Source organism: Carassius gibelio, chromosome A19 (genome assembly GCF_023724105.1).
Source record: "Carassius gibelio isolate Cgi1373 ecotype wild population from Czech Republic chromosome A19, carGib1.2-hapl.c, whole genome shotgun sequence".
In the NCBI taxonomy this organism is placed as follows: domain Eukaryota; kingdom Metazoa; phylum Chordata; class Actinopteri; order Cypriniformes; family Cyprinidae; genus Carassius; species Carassius gibelio.
The window spans coordinates 2,919,793-2,929,061 of NC_068389.1; the positions used below are offsets into that span (position 1 = coordinate 2,919,793).

Consider the following 9,269-nt stretch of genomic DNA (forward strand, 5'->3'; position numbering starts at 1 on the left):
GGTCTATCAACTTGGGGTAGGTGGTGTTGGAGACGGCCCATCAAGCGCTATTAGTGAACTGAGTATCAAGTCTCTAGGCCTTGTCGTTCAATTTGACTAGCATACATTTGTGAGGCTGTGTATGGAATCCGTAGGCCTCCCAAAGGTCTAACACTTACCCGAGTATGGGGAAGATTGCTCCCATTTTTTGGGAGATACAGCTTGGCGAAATTTGGGTGTTTTTGACTTTCCACTGTCCTTCTGTAACGCCAATGGTCAATTGGACAAATAGTGGGTTCGTGGGACCTGGGGGGTGGGGTACGCAGGGGTTCTGCAGGGGTTCTGCAGGGGTTCCACGGTCATTGTCACACACACACAACAGCCAGAATTATGAAGCCATTAAAGCGGCGGTGTTAAAAATTAATGAGCGTGTTCCAGAGAGCTATCGGCAAAGGTTCTGTACGTTACAGTGAAAGGTGAATGAAACAAATGTTGAGTTCGTGAGAGATTTGACTGTGCAGTTTGAACATTGGTGTGCAGCGGCAGATAGTACAACAATGGATAAGCTGAGAGAGTTAATTTTATTTGAACAATACAGAAATACACTTCCCGAGATGATAGCCACTTATGTTGCGGAGCTTCAGGTTTAAACTGCTTCAGAAGCTGCACTGCTGGTGGATGACTGGGAGCTTATTCATAAGCCCCGTGCTGATAAATTCAGTGATCGTCAGGTTCATACACGGGGGGATTCTTCCATTGTCCAGTCAGGCGTTTTGTGAAAAAAACAGCGAGTGACTATGATAACTCTAACTACTGTCTGGGTAAAGGACATTGGAAGTCAAATTGTCCAGTACTTAAATCAAAATTTGTTAGACACGCTCATTCCACGAAACCTGCTGTCCTGGCTACTTCTTTTTCTGTATTAAATCAGGAGGGTACTTTGAAAGAAATACCGGTGTTAGCACCCAAGGATGTAATGAATCCTCAGCAGTTATTTGAACCATTAATTTCTAATGGTTTTGTGTCGCTTCCAGGTAGGGTTGAGAAAGTGGCAGTGAAAATTCTCCGGGACACGGGGTCATGGGAGTCGTTTATTTTGGAGTCGGTGTTGCTGACACCAACTGAGTTGCACACATGTAGCTCGCTTTTGATTCGTGGCATTGGGCTTAATACATTATCCGTACCCCTGCATAAAGTTGATTTGACCTGTGAATTAGTGCATGGAGTGGTGGATCTAGGTATACGCCCTATTCTACCTGTTGATGGCATTTCACTGATCCTTGGAAATAACTTGGCCGGTGGACACGTTTGGGTTAATGAATCGCACTCTCTGGTTGTGACTGATGCACCGTCCTGTACTGATGGTCTGGATGACAGTGTGCGACAGTATCCGAAAGTGTTCATCGCGTGTGCAGTGACTCATTCTGGTGCTCAACCTAGGGCTGAAGAGAAAATCAGTGACCCAGAATCGTGTTTCATTTTCAGTGATTATCCCATAGTGGTTTCTTGGGAAGAGTTGTCTACTGAACAGCAGAATGATGAAACATTAAACAGGTTGTTGATAGCACTGAAATTCGTGACAGAGCACAAGGCTATTTTATCGAACAGAATGTGTTACTGAGAAAGTGGTCCCCGCATGCTGTGGATGGTATGGGAGATTCTGTCATTCAGGTCGTGATACCAGTAAAGTTTCGTTCGTTAGTATTGAAAATGGCTCATGATCAGCTCGCCAGTCATGCCGGCGTTCAGAAGACGTATGACAGAATTCTTCGTTACTTCTACTGGCCTCATATTAAAAAAGACGTTGCAAGTTTTATTAAGACCTGTCATACATGCCAGCTTACCGGCAAACTGAACCAGTTATTAAAGCCAGCTCCTCTGTGTCCTATTCTGGCTGTATGTCAACCGTTCGAACATCTCATTATTGATTGCGTCGGTCCTCTTCCTCATTCGAAGGCTGGAAGTGAGTACCTGTTGACAGTGATGTGTCAAGTTATGCGTTATCCAGCTGTATACCCATTGCGCTCGAGTAATACAAAATCTATTGTGAAAGCGCTTACTCAGTTTGTGCGTATTTTTGGGTTACCAAAAATCATCCAATCGGACCAAGGAAGTAACTTTACATCGAAATTGTTTACGGAGGTGCTTTTCGAGCTGGGTATTAAACATAATTTGTCAACAGCATATCACGCCCAGAGTCAAGGGGCACTCGAATGTTTTCATTCTACATTAACATCACTATTGAAAGCTTACTGTCTGGAAATGCAGCGGGACTGGGAAGAGGGTCTTCAGTGGGTGATGTTAGCAGCCAGGGAGGTTACGCATCAGAGCATTGGGTTTAGCCCAAACGAGCTGGTCTTTGCACACAAAGTACGGGGGTTGTTAGCTGTCTTACGTGATCAATGGGTTGATCCAGAACCACCGAAAAAAAATTCAGAGTACGTGCTGGGTTTTCGTCGTCGGCTTTCATTAGCTGGGAAATGTTTAAATAAAACTCAGGGGAAAATGAAAAAGTTGTTTGACCGTTACACTGAACATAGGAAGTTTAGTGTTGGAGATCAGGTCATCGCGCTTCTGCCTGTAGTAGATTCCCCGTTTCAAGCCAAATATACTGGGCCGTATGAGATAATACATTGCGGGGCCAGGGATAATTACACGATTCTGACGCCAGACCGAAGAAAGAGATCCCAAATCTGTCATGTAAATCTCCTTAAGCCGTATTATCAGCGAAACCGACCGGTCTCCGTGCCAGTGGCGCCTGTGGTGCTAGTGGATAGCTCCCCTCAGTCAGGTATTTCACAGGGCATGAGTATGTCTGTGGACGAATTAGAATCTCCTGATGACTACGTTTTACTGGGGTGTTTGAAGAATTCTGAAACGTTGATAAGTTTGTCTTTTAATCTTAAACATTTAGACGTGACGCAAAGTCAAGAATTGATTAGTTTGATTAGAATTGATCAGGTAGAGCTTGATATTGAGGTGGGCGAGGCTGCTCCTGTCCGTCAGCGTTTTTACAGGATTCCACTGAATAAACAAGAGTTTTTAGAAAAGGAAGTCCAGTATTTGCTGGATAACGGATTAGCCGAGCCTTAATTTTCCAGCTGGTCCTCGCCGTGTTTGTTGTTAAAAAAAATTGGATGGTACATTCCGTTTTTTGCACAGATTATAGAAAAGTGAATTCTGTTACAATGCCAGACTCTTTTCCTCTGCCGAGAATGGAGGACCTTGTCGATCAGGTCAGTGCAGCAAAATTTGTGACAAAATTAGATTTACTGAAAGGCTATTAACAGATTCTGCTGACAGAGCGCGCGCCTGAGGTTTCATCATTTATAACTCCTTATGGATTATTTTCTTACCGGGTTATGAGATTCGGTCTTCGAAAAGCACCGGCGACGTTTCAAAGAATGATGAACAGAGTTATTGCGGAACTAAAGAGCGTGACGGTTTATCTGGATGATACGATTTGGGTAAGTGATACGTGGCCAGAACATCTTAAACGTTTACTTTTACTTTTAGTCCATCTCTCTCAAGCAAATCTTACATTGAATCTTGCTAAGTGCGTGTTTGCAGGAGCTACAGTCACGTATCTTGGAAAGGTAGTATGGCAAGGACAGGTGCGTCCAGTGAGGGAGAAGGTGAGAGCAATAGATGAATATCCTGTTCCGATCACTAAAAAGGAATTAATGAGTTTTCTCGGCCTGGTATGTTTCTACTGCTGTTTCTGTAGGAACTTTTCGATGGTCGTTGCCCCTTTGACGGACCTTTTGAAAGCTAAAGCCTTGTTTGTTTGGTCTGAGTCTTGTCAGAATGCCTTTAAGGCAGTGAAATCGTTGCTAATTACGACACATGTCCTTATGGCACCTCAGTTGGAGAAAACTTTTAAGATTCAGGTAGATGCCAGTAAAGAGGGAGCAGTGGTAGTGTTAATTCAAGAGGATGATGCAGGTATTGTGCGGCCGATTTGTTTTTTCTCGCAAAAGTTCAAAAGTCATCAAATTAACTAATCCACAACTGAAAAGGAGGCACTTGGGTTAATTTTAGCACTCCCAACATTTCAAAGTGTATGTTGGTGGGAATAGTTCAGCTGTAATAGTTTATAGTGACCATAACCCGCTTACATTTTTACATTCTCTTAAAAATCCAAACCAAACCTGATGCGTTGGTGCTTGTTTCTTCAGCCCTTCCATTTGGATGTTAGGCATTTGAAGGGCTCAGAAAATATAGTTGCCAATGCGCTGTCTAGGGCACCGTTGTAAAACACATTGTAAGCTGTGCCTTGAAGAGTTAATAGGTTTGTTTTTCTATTTATTATTCTATCCATGTGGGGGAATGTTGTTGATATTGTATAAGTATAGGCCTACCAAAGTGTGTTGGTGGGGTTATGAATGCGGAAACTTGTTGGCGGAAACTTATTTGGGGAGTGTCACGGCTGTATACTTGGTATTGTCGTTTTTTGTGGTGTGTTTTGCTCCTCTTACAGGTGTGCTGCGGCGCTGAGGCAATCAGGTGGATTGGGTGCACCGGTGCACAGGTGTGCCTGTTATTAAAAGCTTCCTGTTTGGCGTCCTCAGGTTAAATCCTTCCAAAACATTTTGGGAGACGTGCCACCCACGGGAGACCCCTGACCGGCGTGTCTGGCAAAATGTTTTGGGGCAGTGCGCAGGTCCCTCGAACCGACATACACAGGCCATCAAACGTATGCCCAATTGGACACTGGAAAAAATTTACTTTAAGGAGGAAATCTCCTCCAGAGGAGTCAGCTACAGAACAGGACCTTCTCCTCCTAAGGAGTCAGCTACGGAACAGGACCGACTCCTCCTGAGGACTTAGCTACAGAACAGGACAGTCTTCTCCAGAGGAGTCAGCTATGGAACAGGACCATCTCCTCCTGAGGAGTCAGCTATGGAACAGGACCATCTCCTCCTGAGGAGTCAGCTATGGAACTGGACCGTCTCCTCCTGAGGAGTCAGCTATGGAACAGGACCATCTCCTCCTGAGGAGTCAGCTAAGGAACAGGGCAGTCTCCTCCTGAGGACTCAGCTACGGAGCAGGACCGTCTACCCCTGAGGAGTCAGCTAAGGAACAGGATCGTCTCCTCTTGAGGAGTCAGCTAAGGAACTGGACCGTCTCCTCCTGAGGAGTCAGCTATGGAACAGGACCATCTCCTCCTGAGGAGTCAGCTAAGGAACAGGACAGTCTCCTCCTGAGGAGTCAGCTAAGGAACAGGGCAGTCTCCTCCTGAGGACTCAGCTACGGAGCAGGACCGTCTACCCCTGAGGAGTCAGCTAAGGAACAGGACAGTCTCCTCCTGAGGAGTCAGCTAAGGAACAGGACCGTCTCCTCCAGAGGAGTCAGCTAAGGAACAGGACAGTCTCCTCCTGAGGACTCAGCTACGGAGCAGGACCGTCTACCCCTGAGGAGTCAGCTAAGGAACAGGGCCGTCTCCTCCTGAGGAGTCAGCTAAGGAACAGGATCGTCTCCTCTTGAGGAGTCAGCTAAGGAACTGGACCGTCTCCTCCTGAGGAGTCAGCTATGGAACAGGACCATCTCCTCCTGAGGAGTCAGCTAAGGAACAGGACAGTCTCCTCCTGAGGAGTCAGCTAAGGAACAGGACAGTCTCCTCCTGAGGAGTCAGTTATGGAACAGGACCGTATCCTCCAGAGGAGTCAGCTACGAAACAGGACCGTCTCCTCATGAGGAGTCAGCTAAGGAACAGGACCGTCTCCTCCTGAGGAGTCAGCTATGGAACAGGAAAGTCTCTTCTGAAAGAGTCAGCTGCGGAACAGGACCGTGATCTGTGAATTGTCCAGCATAATGGAGCACCATGTCACAGAGCAAGAGTGATGAAGAAGTGGCTCAAAGATCATTACATTGGAATTTTGGATCTGTGGGCCAGGCAATCCCCATATTTCAATCCAATAGAGAACCTGTGGTCAGTCCTCAAAAGGCGAGTGGACAAGCAGAAGTCCACAAATTGTGATCAACTCTGAGAACTAATAAGGCAAGAATGGATCACCATCAGTCAGGATTTTGCCCCGAAGCTAACAACCAGCATACCAGAGTGAACTGCTATACCATAGAAACATATAAACAATACTGAAGAAGCAAACATTGCAAAACACATAATTTATGTCACTGCCAAAACTTTTGGCCATGACTGAATGTATATATATATAAATTGGGTTAATTTTTTTTTTTATAAACAATACATACATTTTCCAATGAATATTCATACTAAGAAAATAACGAAAGTAAGTATACAGACAAATAAACTAAATTATATATTTATATTCTTACATAAATTTCATCTTTTAGATAGTTTAACAAACTGAATTTAATATATTTATTCCTTTGCAGCTTAATCAATAGATGTTCTAACACCATGTTTCCACCTTCTTCCAGTGGCCTACTTTAACTTCTAGCATTTGTCGTTAATTCTTATGTGCTCTGCATTGCAACGGTACATGTTTAGTGGTTTCAAATATCCCTCAATGACTGCATAATTAATTCAGATGTTTCTTGATTCTATTTAGATTTAAATTTAATGCAGTATGGCCTATTCTACTTCTAGTTATTACTGATTCTTCTTCTCTTCTTCTCAATCCCATCTAATTGTTATGCTTTTCTACTTCCCTTTGAATAATGTATAGATGTTCAGTCTTCTCTTTATCTTAATTTTTTTGCCATTCATTTATAAGAGCTTTCCTAATGATATGTTTTGCTTCTGCCTTACTATTTTTTATGTCAATTCCTATCTGATACATGGATTTATTTTGTAATATGTTGTAGGGTTGCATATTCTTCCTTATCGTTATGAATGCTTAGATGGAAGTAGTAAAGGATGGAGGTTTTAAAATGAAAGTCCCTGTTCATTTCCTTATTTTTGCGACACACGGACGCAACGTTAAGATGTTTTCCGTGAAAGTGTAGGTTTGTTCCGAGAGGGTTTTACCTGCAGACATTTAAAGGAATCATGCTGTTCCCAAACTTTTTTTTAAACATTAAGAAAGAGATTTTTTGGCTGTTTTTAAATGTTTGGTCCTTTCTTTTGACAGCATGACCCTTCTAGGCTCCTCAGGAGAAGTTCAGACGGAGGATCTCTCGTCAGGAGATGTTTGCCAGGTATTGCCGGAAATCTCACAGAATGGTTCAGTTTTGGTATGAGAAGCGAGAGTAGAGTCACATACTGATGCTGTTGGTGGTCCTGGTGTGCTATAGTACTCGCAGAATGACTCTCTGCTTATTCATTGGCTGCTGCTCTCCGTTGTCCAGCCAATCACCCAGTCAGAAACATGCTAAATATTGTGGCCTACCATTTCTCCAAACCAGCGACGCTGTGAATTTCTAGTAGCAGATCACTTGCTGCTTGATGATGATCAGGACGACAATCCTCTGATTACCTGAAGATATGTGATTTTTTTTTTTTTTTTTTTATAGATTTTTTTGGTCATGAAAATTTGTTGCACCTGGTTAGGACACTTGAGTCTCTCCACATTTATCTGTTTTAACTGACACTCATTTCTTCATTGGATCAAACTGTGTTTTTCTTCTCCATCAGTGACGTAATCCTGAATGTATGTCAGCTACTTTCTCGATTCTGGTGATGAACTGTGATGATGCAGGACCCTGATAATGGCTACTGGTGACCGTAGGAGAGGTCAATGCGTTGACACACTGAAGGTAGTGCTGATGTTGTTCATTTAGTTTTATAAATGTATTGGCTGAAGAGCGAGACTAGAGTTAAATATATGTTGCTTTTGAAACTTATGAATAAATGTATATATTTCATATATCAGAAATATGTAACTATATATATATATATATATATATATATATATACACTCATTGCATTGCAACAGCCTTAATAACAGTCTTGTGTAATGGATTTTTAATTTATTTGTAAAATATTATTCAATGCAAATATTATAGACATCACAGCCATTTTAAATCATTTTTTAGTTTGTTTGAAAGTTTTATGTAAAATTTCAGTCATATTTATAAATTGTTTACAAAGAGCCCAAGTATTAATGTGGTATTTTCCTAATAAAATAAAATATATGGTTCTTTCCATAATGTCGCTCATACAGCACATAAAGCACATCAAATACACATATTTCTGATGCACTGAAGTTTAATATTATTATAGGTTTCCAAATGCAGTATAAACTTCAAAGTTGTATATACGAAGTATTTATTTATTTATTTTTTACAATTTTTCATTTAGCAGAAATTTTATCATAAGTGATTGGAAAAAGAAAAACAAAAGCAATTTGTCAAGTCAACAATATAGAGAAAAAGTGATTTGCAGGAAATAAATAGAGGGTTGTTTATTTAGGATTGTTCTTTAATTTTATTATTGATCCAAGTGTTTCTCAAAGCTTTGTTCCAGTAGATAATACCAAATAAATATTGCTGCAGGAAAAGAGAATTCTCCTATTACTATTTTGGGGTTTTAAGACCTCATATTATTAAAAATCAGGAATGTTAATTATGTTTCTAAAAAGTAACATCACGCATAATATTTAAATGAATGACTTACTAAAATAATACCACCTTTGAATCAACATAGAATAGTGATAAGTAGTAAACACAAATGTGAGCCTGCGGCACAAAATCAGTCTCAAGTCTCTGGGGTATAGTTTTAGCTATAGCCAAAAGGGTATAGGTCAAAACTCATTAGGATATTAAGTAAAGATCATGTTCCATGAAGATATTTAGTAAATATCCTACCGTAAATATATCAAAACTTAATTTCTGATTAGTTATATGCATTGCTAAGAACTTCAAAGATGATTTTCTCAATATTTAGATTTTTTTGCTTCCTCTGATATTTTCAAATAGTTGTATCTCAGACAAATATTGTCCTCCTAACAAACCACACATCAATGAAAAGATGATTTATTCAGCTTCCGGATTATGTATACATCTCAGTTTTGCAGAATTGACACTTGTGTTTTTTTGCTCCAGGGTCACAAACAGTTGCACAGTGAGAAATTGTGCAATTACTTCCTCTCGTGTCTTTTAGACTGAGATGAGTGATGAAATGTGCACATGCCCTACAGCATGCATAGCAATAATACAAAAAGTCTCCTCTTTTCTCATTTTGCTCAAAATCATAAAAACTTAAACCCAATTAAATACCATGTAAAGCATGCTGGAAACTACATTTGCACATAAATATCAAAAACCATTTTCAAGTACTAACTGGTTCACATTTGTGCTGCATAATTTAACTTAATCGATTCCACTTTTCAAATAATTTAATTAATTGAAGGCAAAGATATCAAGTT

At 41.0% G+C, this 9,269-nt stretch overlaps 1 long non-coding RNA gene and 1 other non-coding gene across 2 annotated transcripts in view; one reads left to right on the forward strand and one right to left on the reverse strand.

Annotated features, from left to right (window-relative positions):
• LOC127934906 (uncharacterized) overlaps positions 1-9,269 on the reverse strand; it is a 112,858-nt gene that overhangs the window by 85,764 nt on the left and 17,825 nt on the right. The window lies entirely within an intron of this gene.
• On the forward strand, positions 7,146-7,275 carry LOC127936302 (small nucleolar RNA SNORA3/SNORA45 family). Its single transcript, XR_008148260.1, has one exon. It is a non-coding gene; the product is annotated as a small nucleolar RNA SNORA3/SNORA45 family (small nucleolar RNA).